At 33.4% G+C, this 15443-nt stretch overlaps 1 long non-coding RNA gene across 1 annotated transcript in view; it reads left to right on the top strand.

Annotated features, from left to right (window-relative positions):
- The window catches only part of LOC118199027 (uncharacterized), an 82481-nt gene that overhangs the window by 26808 nt on the left and 40230 nt on the right, over positions 1-15443 (top strand). The gene's annotated exons all lie outside the window — the stretch shown is intronic.

The following is a 15443-nucleotide window of genomic DNA, read 5'->3' as shown; positions in this document are numbered from 1 at the left end:
GAACAGAATGTTGCTACCGAAAGGAAGTTGGAAAACTGGAAAGCAAGAGAGTTGCTGCCGCCAGGCTTGCAGCATATGCTGAGTTGTATACATCCAATCACAACTCTGTCTTATCAGTGAGTGATCCTCAGTAAATCTCTTACATGGAAGCCACACGTTACACATATTCTCAGGAAGTTTCGAGCTAGTAAAGCTTCACTTTCCCTTAAATGCTCGAAACAGTGTTCTATCTATTGATAATAAGTTGCTCATTTACAAAACCATGTTGCGTCCAATTCTTAGTTATGCATGCCTCGTCTGGGCATACTCGTGCAAAAGTTTGAGAAGGCAGTTACAAGCTGCCCAAAACGGAGTATTGCGTATGATATGTAATGCCCCCTGGTACATTCGGAATAGCCAAATTCGTAAAGAGTTAACTCTTTCGCATCGACAGAGGGTAAAATCTCAATTCCCCAAACATCGAAAACGCCTGTATCTAAGAATTTTTCTGGTAATGCTTTTACTTCCCCCATGACAAGTTGAATACTACAGCGCTAACAATAGCCTTACTTAAGTAAAGCGAGAACTTCTTTCTTCGACGCTTTGACACTGTGTGAAGTTCCCCCTTGGGACGGGATTGCAACTTCGGGCATCAAAAGCTAAACACTGACAGTAAACAAAGGAAAGGAAGGAACAAAGGAAACAAGGAAGCGACTTTTAGTAGCTTCAAAAGAATGATTGACATGTGATTTAACAACACCTGAAAGCAATGAGTAATGCAGTAACGTGATGGGGGAAAGCACTGGGTAGGAAATTATTCAGGCGTTTCGGGCGTCCAGCCGATGTCTGAATGCTCGGGCGTTTGGGGCTACTTCGATGCGAAAGAGTTAAGAATAGATGATCTCTGTGATTTTTATTGCCATCTATCTAGGGCACTTTATGATAAACAGGAACTTCTGGACAATCCTGTGGTTGTTAACTATTGTTATGATACAGTAAACGCCCAAAGGCGATCCTAAATGTTAGTAATATGTAATTTTGTATATGTGTTATGCAAATTGTTGCTCAGATTCTTTATTGTATATTGTTCTTTTTTCCTCCTGATTGCATTTTGTTTTACTATTGGCACTAAGGCGTCGCACTTCGTATTTTGTTTTTCTTGTGTGTACATGTATTCTTCTGTGAACCAGTTGTTAAAAAAATAGTTAATTATGTATGGATTAGTAATTAGGTACCTAAGGTAAAAAATATGTATTTAACTATTAGCAATTATGAATTAAAATCTTACTAATTTAATTATTTAGCACATTCAGTTATATTTCTCAAAATTCGAAACTTTTATCATGTTATTCGATGAGGGGTAGGGCTATGGCACCCAGGCACCCTTGTGATTAAGCACCGCAGTTCAATCAATCAATCTTATCAGTGAGGTAAATTAAAAAGTAAATAATTCCGCATAGTTCAAAATGATATTGGCAGCGGAAACCTTTAGGTTGTAGCAATATACTAAGACGCAAATGGATCTCCAAGTTGTCTTTAGGATCATGAGTTCTTTGCCACCGACCTCATAAAACGGACTAACAGAAATGGAGTTTTTCCCTCATACTTACCTTATACCACGCAAAGAGCCAGATATAGACTTGATAAGGCCTTAAGCTATTTGAGGTATGGTGCCCTTTATAAGTCTGTTATAATACGTTTTAATACTATTTATACTAGATTTTAATTTTTTTGGTAAACTGTAGCTTGTATAGCCTTATACGTAAATCCGGCCCTGTACCCACGGCCAACAATAATTCCTGTTTAATTTAGTGATTAGGTAAGCTAAGAATAGCTGGGCAGGAGTTAACTCCTGTCCAGCCATTTTTGTTAAGCCTCCTTCTTTAACTTATCTAATCTTTCTTATCTTATCTACTTATTTAATCACTATATCTTATCTTGTTCATTTGCGCTTTGGCTGCTGAGGTTAATGTTTCCGTAAAATCATCAAAACTAGTCCTGTGAAAATTTGCAAATATAAGCCTGATTTTTGTTGTTTAACATCTAAATTAATACTTGTTCGGCCTGTTATTTTATCTGAATAATTCCTGTTGTTGACCGTGATATACCCAAGGTGCTTCCCTGATCAAAGCTGAAGGAGTTGAGAAAACTTTCCAGTTTTACTATGGTTTGCTGCTGATCCGCTTATAATTTTTATCTTACAGCGATAGTTTTGTTGCTGAAAACGTAATAAATAAAATCAAATGTACGTTTATTAATCAGTTTTCGTTTAAACAGAACCGTAGGATGATTTGCTAAATCAGTATTGCCGTAGGATGATTTGCTAGATCAGTATTGCCGGAATGTGTTCTGACGCTCATATCGTCTTCTACATTTAACAATCTCAATCTTTTTTTCGTTTTTATGCTGTTTAATACTAAAAATCAGAATTCACACAAATAACATGTAGAAAACTGTAATCATATTTTTAAAGCTTTTTTGACCATCATGGGATAGTCGCATCTAACGTTAATCCAAAATGAATTACTTGATTCTTCCGAATATTTTAAATTAAATCTCGATTATTAGAAAGCGAAATTAGTTCTTCCTCGTAGTTTAAAGTTAATTCAATACAGAAGTATTCGGCACCAAAATCGGCTTAGATACCACACCTGGCGCGGTTATTAATGTCTTAAAAACTGAATTTAGCCAATTCTCATGTGTGCCGTATACTATATTAAACGCATTGTAATTTTTACTATATACATTTCTAAAATTTGGCGTCACACAAAAGTGCCGCCGCACAGTGGTTGAGAATCACTGCTCTAGAGTCATTATGGATGTTGAAGACGAGTAAAATGAGGAATGTTCTCGCCGGGACTGGAACCTGAACCTGTCGAATACGAGGCGAGTGAGCTACCGTTTCACCCCAAGGCATGCTGCTGGAAGGAGGAAGAAAACACCTTATATGCTCCCCCTTTTAAAGGGCGACTAGGTATGAAAGGACCCAATCGCCAAATCCTGGAGGTGACGAATTATCGTACACCACCTTTTAGTTCGAGAGCCACATGTAGAGTCATTATTATTATTTTTTTGATGCAGAAGACGTGAAAAATGTGCAATGCCTTCGCCTGAACTCGAAACTGGACCTCTCGAATACTCGCCGAGTGTGCTACCGTTACACCCTGAAGGCATGTTGGAAGGAGGGAGAAAATATCTCATATACCTTTTAAAAGGCGACTGGAGATTAGGGGATCCAATTCCCCAAATGCTAGTAGTGACGAATTACTGTCCACCATTTTTTTAGTTATGGGGCCACTGAAGAATCATTAGGTTTTCTTGAAGCAAGAGATTTGAAAATGTGCAACGTCCTCACCGAGATACTATCCAGGACCTATCAAATACGTGTCGAGTGTATTACTGTTGCACCAAGAAGGCATGCTGAACAGAAAGGAGAAAAACCTTATATTACCCTGTTTTCTTTCTTTTTATAAATATCTGAGCTATAGAATGGTACAAAGTAAATACATCAGATTTCTTTTTCCTTCCTGTGACATCTTCATTCGAAGTATGGAATGTAGATGTTCCAAATATATTTTCTTTCGATGTTTGGTTTCGGTAGAAATGACGCTTGCAAATATCCTTTGTATAGATGCATTACTTATTGGCAAATTTTAAACGTTAAATAAAGCAGTTAATCAAACTCTAGGGAACACAAGCGACTGGCTCTGGAATGTGTTTCAACCTACTCTATGACTTGATGTTTGCCAGATGCGGTTTCTGTTTAAGCCTAAATAATATTCTTTATATTATTTATCTATTATAAATTAATTTTAGTAGATACATTTTTGAACATGTAAGCATTTTGCAACGTTTTAAAGTCGCAAAATGTAGCGTAAGGTCATGATAGACTAGAAAAAATTTCAAAAAATCGCATACGCATTAATTTTAGTCACACAAGTTTGCGAAAGTAGTAAATTTGGTAAAAATTTCACAATTTGGCAACTTTGTACTGCATTATCATCCTACAGTTGAAAGCTTAACTTCTCTTTCCACGCATGATAAACACTCGGGCAAATTGTAGACGGATTTCCAGGCAAAACAAAAAATGCATGCATTATTGTTGTAATTTTAGAAACCAACAATTAATGATTAGTACCGCAAATACCGCAATACTGAAAGCTTTAAAAGATGTACAGTATCTTTCTCTAAAAGAATGCATTGATGATAACGAACCTAAGGAAAACTTTCTAATTAAATAACGATTTCATGTTATTTAAAAGAACAGGAATAATTTTAATATTATTATCGTTGTTATCAGTTTAAGTAAACACACATTGGGGAATGATACAGAAAATACTGCAGTAAAAGAATAAATTTTTGTATAAGTTTTACATAAAAATGTATGTAAAAATTATTTGTGTTTTGTGAACTAAGAAGAAAAGATTTGAAAGGATTGCTATTTTAACAGTCTTGCTGCTGCTCTTTTTCCGTTCTACGACTGCTGCAATTCTACGACTTTTAGTTTAAAAGCCGCTGTATAGCTGCTATATTTTCCAATTTTAAGCACGCTACTTTCTAACTACCACAAATTCCAAATGATACTATGAATGAAAAGAGAAAGCTTGAAATATGCGAATGCTCCAAGCAGGAAGGAGGGGAAAGTAATTTCATTACAAAACAGTATTTGCTGGAAGCTAGTGTGGAGAAAATCTGTTTGGACTGCCTTCATTTATTATAGCGTCTGCCCAGTGGATTGCTGGCGCCAATGTTATGACAATGACAGCTGTACCAGAATGCAAGAAAAGTCTCTGCTTTCCATCCTGGCGCCAACCAAAGACAAAACAAATGCATATTCTTTCTTTAAAGATGTTTATTGACTAATGTTATTGACTAAATGGGAAAAGGCGGTGTTAAAAAAATATATTTTAAAGTAAGAAATTCTTTAATTTTTGGGGTGCGGACATCGTGCGTGTCACTTTTTTTACACAAATTTTATCTATAAATTTGGGGGGCGGACATTACACGAGCGTATACGGTAGCTATAGCTTGAATTAAATGGATTTTTATTTAATTGAATTAGGTTCAAAAGTAAAAAATAATATTTTAAAGAACTGCATCTAGTGCTTTTAAGTAGCTTAATTTGTGTATAGGAGACAGATTAAATCCGAAAGATTTATTTGAAAGACCATTAAATTTTCCGAAAGTCGGATAAAAAAAATCGGAGACGAAGGAATGGATAAAAAGAGGGATAAAAGGGTAATTTGTTGTTATTATTATTTTATTTCACATGATCTAGCCTCAGGCTAGTCCAAGTCAACGAGCCCAAGAGTCTTCAAAATTTCATAAACAAGAAGAGGACTGATAAAATGATCGATCATACAAAGGCCTACACAGTTTAATATGTCATCGGGAGAGACCTGCAGAGAGTTACAGTTGATGCACGTCAGATAGGCCTTTTGCCCCTGTTCAAATGAGAGATACCTGATGTGTCCACTTGCAAGCGTGCTAATGATGGATTGAAGGACTCTATCAGCTTTCATGGCAAGGGCACGACCTGGAGACTGCCTATTATACTAAGGGTGAATCAGAGGGATTTTCTATAACTGTTGATTTGATATTTCTATGTTGGAGCTGATCTCAGAAAAAGGTCAAAGAGTGATTTCAAATAGACACATCAGTGGCTCCCTCCTTGGCAAAAAGGTCTGCAGTTCCGTTGCCAAAAAGGCCAATGTGAGAAGGGAATTGAAAGTAGATTTCGCGCTGTTGAAAAAGTTGTTTAAGAGTATCAAGTATAGAAATAGTTGTTTTGTCGACAGCCTTATTCAAGTTACATATGTACTGGATAGCAATACGACTGCCTGATAAGATCCAGATATTTGCGGTTGATGTTTTTTTTTGGGAAATATTTTTTTATTTTGTGGCAACGACATTTTGAAGTACTTGTTTCGCGTGATATTATTTATTTATTAATTGTTTAATACGTGATTATTTTTAAGTATGTTTAATTATTCAATCTTTTTAATTTGTAGCGTTGCGCGCCTCCAACTTGCACGCAACCAAGAGGTGACTGTTGAAACTGGATAAAAGACAGAGTCTTGTTAAGGGTTTAAGTCCCCTTTTTATTCAACGTAATAAATTACAAGTGCGTGCTCTTGACGCTCACAAACTACGCCAACTCGGCGGTCAAATAAAAATAGTAACCTGAAAAGAAACTAAAGACAAGACTCTAACTACGAGGCTCTCTAAAAGTAACTAACCTCACCGCGTTTTACAATACCGCTGCTAATTCAGCAAACTTGAAGATCACGTTGAACGAGTAACAATACTTCCAGGCAAGCACACAGGCCGAAACGCGGGGTTCTTCAATTTCTGGCTAACTACCTCCGCGCTCGTGAAGTAAGAACAGCACACCTCGAACTCGTTTCCTTTCTATTTAACTCAGAATACTTCCGCTGATAATTTGAATCCTTATGCGTTCTACTAAAATTTACATACTCTGGCATTGGCAGTTCCAGGGGAAAGTAAGGCTTGACAGGAAAGGTAGTTTAAACTTAAAATAAATGTTAGTTAAAATAAATATAAACCCTACATTTGCCGCTGCCAGAATTTGGAAAACTTGGAAGCAGGTCCTACAAACGACCTGTTGTAAGTTTCTATAATTCTGAACTAACTCTCGAGAACCTCGTTTACACAAAATCTTATGTAACAAATTGTATACTAAATTTCTGTGTATACTTATAACTCTCTCTTCTTACAGCAACTTTTCCTGGACTTCATCAATCAATCTTGGTCTTTTCCTTCCAGCATCTGGAAGGAATAAGTATCAGTATCTTTCTAAATACATTATAATTTACACTTTCTTCACACAATAAATTTTTGTTTTTAAACGATTCGTTTTCCTTAGTTATTGCTTAATTCACATTCATTCAATTTTTCAAGCATTAATTTAACTTTACCCTGGCTCTCCACCATGTGTGGTGTCAAGCGGGAATATTCGTGTTTTAGTCTTACAACACTTCCCCTAACCACCATGATTTGTTAGAATTCAACGACCAAATAGACACACCTTACTCGACATTCTACAACTCAATGAGCTACTTTAACATTCTTAAAAATTCAAGTGTAGGTGGAGAACCCTACAAAACACATTCATTCTAACTTCCCCCTCATTCATCTTTAAACATGCAGGCTTTCGCTCTAAAGCATGACTTTATCTACAGTTTAATACTTAAATTTTGAATTCATTCCTTTTGAGCATTTTACTTTTAGCATCTAAAATTTTATGCTTCTAGACTAAATTCTACTTTTACATAACATTCAAGTATTTACGTACATTTACAAAATTTTAATACATATGATTTTTACAATTTACCATAAAATGAATAAGAGAAATAAATTTTTACTTTACTCGTTCTTCGCCAAGCTGGCGGCACTGAAACTAAAATTCTTATTAATATAAGAATACGAAGTTATTTTTATCTTCGGCCAAATTTTGGCTTTAACATAACAGAATTAGTCTTTCGACCAACAGAAAATGCTTGTTCTTAGCTTTTATACTTAAAGAAAATAATACTTTTGCCTTAGCTAAATAAAGTAAAACAAAACTAAGTCTCAACCGAGACATATTGACTTTCGTCAAAACATAGAACTTCGTACTTATGCATAACATTTCGGAACAAAAGAGAAAAAAAATTTTATAGAAGATTTTAACTTATCTTTGAGTTTTCGATGCTTGAAACTCCGTCATTCTTTTCTGGCAATATTGTTCCCAAGTTATAGGTTTCATGGACGTCAATCTTCTCCTTACTGACCTCCGAGTATCGTCCACATTAGTTTTTCTTTTGCGTCCTCTGCATGCTGGCCTCTTGCCGGAGTAATCGTCGGGCTGTTGTCGTTTCCGTTTTTTCATGGAACGGCTGGTCTTGACGTCCTCCGGCCTGGAGTCCTTCTTGAATTTCTTCTGTTGTTCCTGGTATTTTTGTTCCCCCTGTTGCCGTTTCAGTTTCCGGAACGGCGGCCTTGCTGGCACCTGACTCTCTGGCCCTGGGCGCGTTCTCCTTGATGTATAATTTCTCCTGCGATCCGTTGTAGGTGGTGTTTTGCTCTTTACCACGGTTTCTTTACGCGGTGCATCTGTATTCTTGTTTTTCTTAAATGCTGAAGTTTGAAAGTTTTTATTTTTTCTTTTTGATACCGTCGTCCGGGTTGTAGAAGGGCTAGGTCTGTCTTCAGTTCTCTGCTTCTTGGGTGGTGGAACAGTTGTTGTTATTTCTGGACCTTCTACTTCGTTTAGACTTGAGTCCTGCAAGAAACTTTTAAGGATTTCAAAATCATTTGGATTATAGTATTTTTTCACCTGGTCGGGACTTGCTTTACAGATCTCCCCTCTCTCGTTCTTAAGATATAATAAGACTCCTTTGATTTCCTGAATTACATAGGGGCCTTCAAATTTTGGAGCTAGCTTTGCCGTAAAATTGTCTGGGGCGCTTGATAAAGAAAATTTCCGCTTCAATACTTTATCCCCGACTTTAAAATCTGCTTCACGGCGTTTTCTATCATAATATGCTTTTCGCTTATTTCTTGCCGTATCCGAGCTTTTAAGCGTCTGATCAATCAGTTTTTGCACATCTTTCTGTTTAAACTCTTGCTCTCTTTGTTGCACAAAGAATAATTTATCTAAAGGCGTAATTAACTTTCTGCCTAAAAATAATTCTGCTGGGGTTTTTCCCGTAGTATCGTGATTTGCCGTTCTTAAAGCATAAGCTAATTCATTTATGTAGCCATCCCAGCGCTTGTGATGTGTGCTCACGTAACTGCGAATTATTTTTACTATGTTTTATTCACTCTTTCTGCTATGTTTGCCTGTGGTCTATACGGAACCATTTTGATATGGCGTATGCCAAGTCCATTGCATATGTTTTCAAATATTTGACTAATAAATTGTTTTCCGTTATCGCTAATGACTTTTATCGGTGCACCGTATTCTAAAATGTATCTGTGTAAGTATGCATCTGCGACTGTTTTGGCTGACGCGCGTTTAAGTGGAACAATTTTTGTCCATTTTGAAAAATGATCTACTATTACTAAAAGAAAACGATTTTTATTTAACTCGCTCTGGGGGAAGGGACCAAGAAGATCTATGCCTAAAATTTCATTCGGAAATGAAGCGCGAATGCTATTTAAGTACCCGGCCGGGCTGTAATTAATATCATTTATTAACTGACATTGATTGCAGGACCTGACATACGCCGTTACTATTTTGTATAATTGCGGGAAATATACCGCCTCGCGTACCCTTTTTAAAGTTTTTCTGACCCCTAAATGACCCGCTGTTTTCGCGTCGTGTAATTCCTTCAAAATACTTAATCGAAGCGAGGCTGGGATGACTGGTTTATACTCAAGATTTTCGTTTGTTGTTTTCGTATAAAATAATAAATTATCTATTATTTCATAGTTTTCTGCTCTATTTCTTATCGCATCGATATCTGTGTGCTCAAAGCGTTCGGGGTCTTTCAAATATGCATAGATATTTCCAAATTCAGGATCAGCTTTCAGTTCAGTGATAATCGTCTCTCTAGAATCTAAAATTTTTGAAGTCAACACAGCGCATTTAAGTTCATTTCCTTCATCGTCCAGTTTTATACGAGAAAGTGCGTCAGCTACATTGTTTTCCTTACCCGGTTTATATTTTATTCTGATATTATATTCTTGGAGTTTTAAAGCCCATCTTATTAACCTGGGCGTTAGGTTATTTCCCGAGTAAAGTCTACCAACAGCCGCATGATCCGAAAAGACCGTTACTGGCGCTTTGCCGAAATAAACTCGAAATTTGTGTACAGCCATTAATACAGCTAATGTTTATCTTTCTGTAGCTGTATAATTCCTTTGTGTCTGATTCAACGTTTTACTAAAAAATGCCAGAGGATGGCTATTTTGCATAAGAACTGCACCCACCGCATAGTCTGACGCATCTGCTGCAATTTCGTCCCCCTCCGGGAATTTTAAAACAGGGGCATTGATGAGCGCTTTTTTTAATCTTTCAAAAGCTGTATTTGCTTCCGCTGTCCACGTAAATTTACCTCTCTTTCTTTTGATTACTAAGAGTGGTTCAACAATATTAGCGAAATCTTTTATGGAAGACCGATAGTAAGAACATAACCCAAGGAAAGAAGAAAGTTTCTTGGCGGTGTTGGGCGGTGGAAAATTCTTGATGGCTTTTATTTTTGAATCTTGCCTTCTATACCAGTAATAAGCGCGGGTACTCGTGCTACGGAAGTGACGTCACAGAAAAGGGGCGTGGCCTCCGCCATTTTGAATTTCTCCGGAAGTGACGACACCAGCGCCATCTTGTATCACGTGTTGGAATGACATCATTAAACTTTCGTTTTTATGGTGTGGCAACGATCTTTTCAAAGTTTTTATTTTTTGTGGCATCGTATATATATTTTTTAGGCTTTCTGGCAACGAACTCTTGAACCACGTGTTTGGAATGACATCACTTTTAATTTATTATTTTTAATTATTTGACATGTGATTAATATTATTTTGTTATTTGATTAATTTTTAATACGTCATTAATTTTAACTTTTTAATTATTAACTGTTTAGTACATCATTATTTTACTTATTACCTTTAATGATTTTTTCTGGAAATTAATATTATTTTCCCTGAATTTTAAAAGTAACTCCACCGCTGGGATTCGAACTCGCTATCTCTGGGATGGGAGTCTAGCGCTTTACCGCTCGGCTACCCTGTCCTCTTATAAGACTTGTTATTTGAAACTCTCTTTGTCCCTTTGAGTTTTTGCACCATTGATGACATAAGGCTGAAAGTCTGCGCATGCGCTTTGACATGAAAACCGCGTCACACATTTGTTTTTACACCACGGCTAGGATTTCTTTTGGCTTCTTAATCATTACTTTATTCATTGCTGTTTTAAATGTAAGATTTTCCCACGGTTTAATTTTTTTTATTATTAAGATATTTTTAATTGTTTTCAATTTTCATCTCATTCTTACTTTTTTAAGTTATTAGTTAATTTATTAATTTTTATTTTATTTTTTCCCTTTCCCAAACATAAATTTTATTTTTAACTTCAACAAAAGTGAATTTAAATTTTCTTTTTACTTTTTATCTTGCAAAGTTTATTTTTTTTTTATATTTAATTTTCTTTTTGGTTTTACAAAAGTAATATTTATTTTTACGAATTGAATTTTTCCTTTTCACTTTTTTATTTCGCAAGTTTTTTTTTTTTTTTTTTTCCAAAATTTTTTCCTTTTTGTATTTTTACTTTATTTTAATTTTTTGTTTAACTTTCTTTTTGGTTTTACAAAAGTAATATTTTTCTTTACGAATTGAATTTTTCTGTATCACTTTTTTATTTTGCAAAAGTTTTTTTTTTCCCAAAATTTATCCCTTTTCGTATTTTTACTTTACTTTATTTTAATTTTTTGTTTAAACTTTTTTTTGGTTTTACAAAAGAAATATTTATTTTTCCAAATTTAATTTTCCTTTCCGCTTTTTATTTAAAAAAAAGTTGTTACTACATTTTTAACTTAATTTTTTTTACAAAAGTAATATTTAGTTTCATAATTTTAATTTTTTTTTGAGTTTTTTGTTTACACAAATGTTTTTTTGTTACATTTTTATTTTACCCTAAACTTTTTTCCCTTGTTTTAAATACAATACGATGTTACATTTCCATTTCTCCAAAAGTAAACTTACCTACATTTCTGTGTCTTTGAAATTTTAAGCTGGGATTTACATGCATATAACTTCACTAGATAATATTTTCTGTAACATTAAGCCAATATACACAATGCTCTTTCTATATAGTTTAACTGGAATACTACATTTCTTACTTTTTTTACTACTAAGTTGGAGATACTCAGAACTTTTCCTTCTAATGCCTGTATTAACTTTTTTGGCCAACTATACAAAACTTTGTTGATTCCCTTTTACACGTCTTACTTTTATTGAAAGGATTCACCAAACTATGTCTGACAAATGTAATTTTTACACTTTCCATTTACACATTTACCCTTATATTTAACTTATAAAACATATTCATGCTGTATTTCTGATTCCTTTTTCCCACAATAAATACAGACTTACACATGTTTCTTTATTGTAAGACTTACTAACTTTAAAACAAATCTTATAAGGAGCAATAAATTTTCATGGTATGAAACCCACTCAAACCAATGCATGGAGCATTTCTACCCAGTTAAGTTTAGATACATACCAATAGTACTTCATTTTTTCTTATTTTACTCTACAGATATTTATACATATATATTCAGAACACTCCCTTTCATTCAGTAAGATTCATTTATAGTACTAACACAAATTTTGCTAACGCTTTGAAATATTTTACGAAAATATCTTGTATTTTCTTGCACACATCCTACTTAAATCACCAAACATACACTGAACCTTGATTTTTCCTTCATGTGAAAACGTCACTCGGATTTTTAATATGATTCCACCATTTACCGCAGAACTTTATAAACACTACTCTATTTGAACTTATCACAGCCTAACTCTCTTAACAAGGTACAGAAGATTGAATTATATTTTAACTACAGAGAAGAATATCCACATTGTAATGAATTATTTTAAATTTGAATTATAATCACATTTTGTGAAGGAGAACTTAAAGTCTATAATACACATGGAATTAATATTCAGCCATGGAAATGAAACTTTATCGCCTTTTTCCCAATTTGGAATATAAAAATTTGTTAACTTGGAATATTTTTAAAGTATTCATTGTAACTTAACTGAAAAATACTCATATTTCCCATTGTCAATAATTTACTTAGCACTGAACTCTTACAGCCTTTTGAGAACGAAATTTAATTTATCATACCTGACAAATGACTCCTACATAGTTATGATACATTACACGAAATACTGAGTAGAGTTCCAAATAATGATCTAACATAGTAATTAACATAAAAGACCTAACACAAATAATTTTAAGATAGAAATTTCAAACTGACATTGCTTACTAATGAACTTTTACAGCTTTTTTGACTGACATTTAACTTCTCATAGATAATAAATAAAATTACACACAAATAATTATACAAAATAGGAAATAATGACAGAAAGTCCATATAATGATCTACTATAGTCACCAACTTTAAAAATTTTAACGCATTTCTAATATAAGAAAGACCACACTTTTTTGAAAAGCATTATTTTAATTAAACATTGGAGCCACGCAGTCCTGCGCACATGCATAACATCTTTATTTATCATGAGCATGACACATAATAAGTAAATAAAATTTTCACAAAGTACGAAACACATTTCTCTTTTAACTGAACTGTACTCTTAAGAAAAATGCAGTATTCACAAATTAGATGAAAGAAAGGTACACAATGAACTTGAGTGAAAAATACACAAAAGCATGTAAGGACCGAGAAAAAGATGTATTCGTGGAGAACTTTTTTAAGATAAACTTGCTCTATTTTTGCACATGGGTTACATTTTGCATTTCAGATTAAGGAAACATTCAAGATAATTTGATCTTCGCTCTTACGTAGAATTTACAATTCTACTTAGCTTTTGTAAGAGCAAAGATCAGGTGCTCACTTAGAGCTTCAGAAGACTGCCGGCGTGTTTCCTCCGGTGGAGCCACTTTTTACGAAAACCTGCTCTATAACTAATTTTGTATAATTACCATCCAGATTTTGCAGAATACTTGATCTTCATTATATCTCTTTTTATTAAATTTACATTTTATATTCTATGTAATTGAAAAAATAATCTTCGAATAGGATGAATATTTGCACATTCTACTGAATTGTTTAGATCTGGAGAATGTCTTTTACTTCCAGATTTTTTATCTTATGTCTGCATAACCTGCATTTATTCCATTCGTCTTCCTATTACTGATAGAAAAATTACATTTTGCGTGAGAGATTTGGAATACCGAAGTTCATATGAATGTTGAATAAAGAGAACAAATCCGGCATTCTATCGTAATTGACTAACACTCTGAATAATAAAATTTTAAGAAAACATCAGTTTCATTCACGTGAATAAAATACATTTTCCAAAAACGTCCAAAAAAAATCTATCACAAGTGTCAACATAAAAGATCTACAAATATATTTTTAAGTATTTAAATAACTCATAAGCTGAAGATAAACCAAGAGAAAAAAGTATCCAGAATTCATTGGCATATACCAACAGCAAAGATAAAATAGTTTCCAATAGCAAAGAGAAAACAGTTTCGAAATGTCTAAACGTCTACTCTCAAAACGTTTGCGAAAAGACGATGACATCACAAAGACATAAATTTTATGGAATATGACATTATTTAAAAAATTTTCTTTCGAAATTTTAGTTCTGATATAGGAAAGTACACATTAAGTAATTAAATGTGGATATTCGTGTACATGTTTTTAAAAAACAAATATATAAATTTTTAGAAAAATTTTGCATATTTTTCTATTTTGGTAATAATATTTTTAAGTTAGGAAAATATTCTGTACTGAACATATGTGTCTACGAAATTCTTTGGAAAAAGTGGAAAGTAAATAATCATTTCGATACTTCGCTAGAAATCAAGTGTTATAGTTGAAAAACGCTTTAAAAATTAACCAAGAGGACAACAAAGTACATATATAAATTATTCTGCTAATCGGTTATGAACTTTTAAATAGGATATATCCAGAATCTTCAAAATTAATAATGAAACGATCAATTTAATCCTTGAAATTTTACTAAAGAAGTCTCTGTAATAGTAAAATGCTGGTTAAAATTGTGCTAACAGAAGGAAAAAATATGCTTTTTTTAAAATATTCGCATGATATGTAATAAAAATGAAAGCATGGCCCCGGTTCAGCAATGCAATACAAGGCGTTAAGGAAAAAAGTTTCTAAACTGAGTTTTTTTATCACGTACGAAGTGTATTGAAAGAGCGAAAATTAGTAATATATTAGCAGTGGATTAGGAAACAAATTTTCAAAGATAATACTGTGGTATGAAAATTAATCAAAAAGTATAATATGTAAAACTTTTTCTTCGTAATAAGTTATGAATGTTTTCGTTTCAGTAGAATGAAGGTAGAAAGTACAAATTTTGTAATGAAACACTCATTTAAGCTTTTAAGATTTTATTAAAATATGCAATAAAACACATTCACTTTGAAATATAATGCAGTAAGGTAAAATATAACTCTGGTTCATCAATACAATATATTAGTTATGTACAATTAATTGTTTATTTCGAATATGATAAAGAAACTTTTGAGTCAAAGAGAAATATATTTACAAATTAATGATTCTTATTTTATTATTAATTTAAATCAAATCTGATGTTTCTTATGAAGATGAGGTATTTTCTTAGACATGTTTCTAAATAAATTAGTATATAAACTTTTAAGAAAGAAATATATTTCACGAGAAAAACGTCTATGACAATGCAAGTCTGTCATCGTGGTGACTTAGAGAAAATATTCCAAGTCT

Source organism: Stegodyphus dumicola, chromosome 8 (genome assembly GCF_044657685.1).
Source record: "Stegodyphus dumicola isolate Sdum_Otavi_A_Nest chromosome 8, ASM4465768v1".
NCBI lineage: Eukaryota > Metazoa > Arthropoda > Arachnida > Araneae > Eresidae > Stegodyphus > Stegodyphus dumicola.
This window is presented reverse-complemented; position numbering and strand designations above follow the sequence as displayed.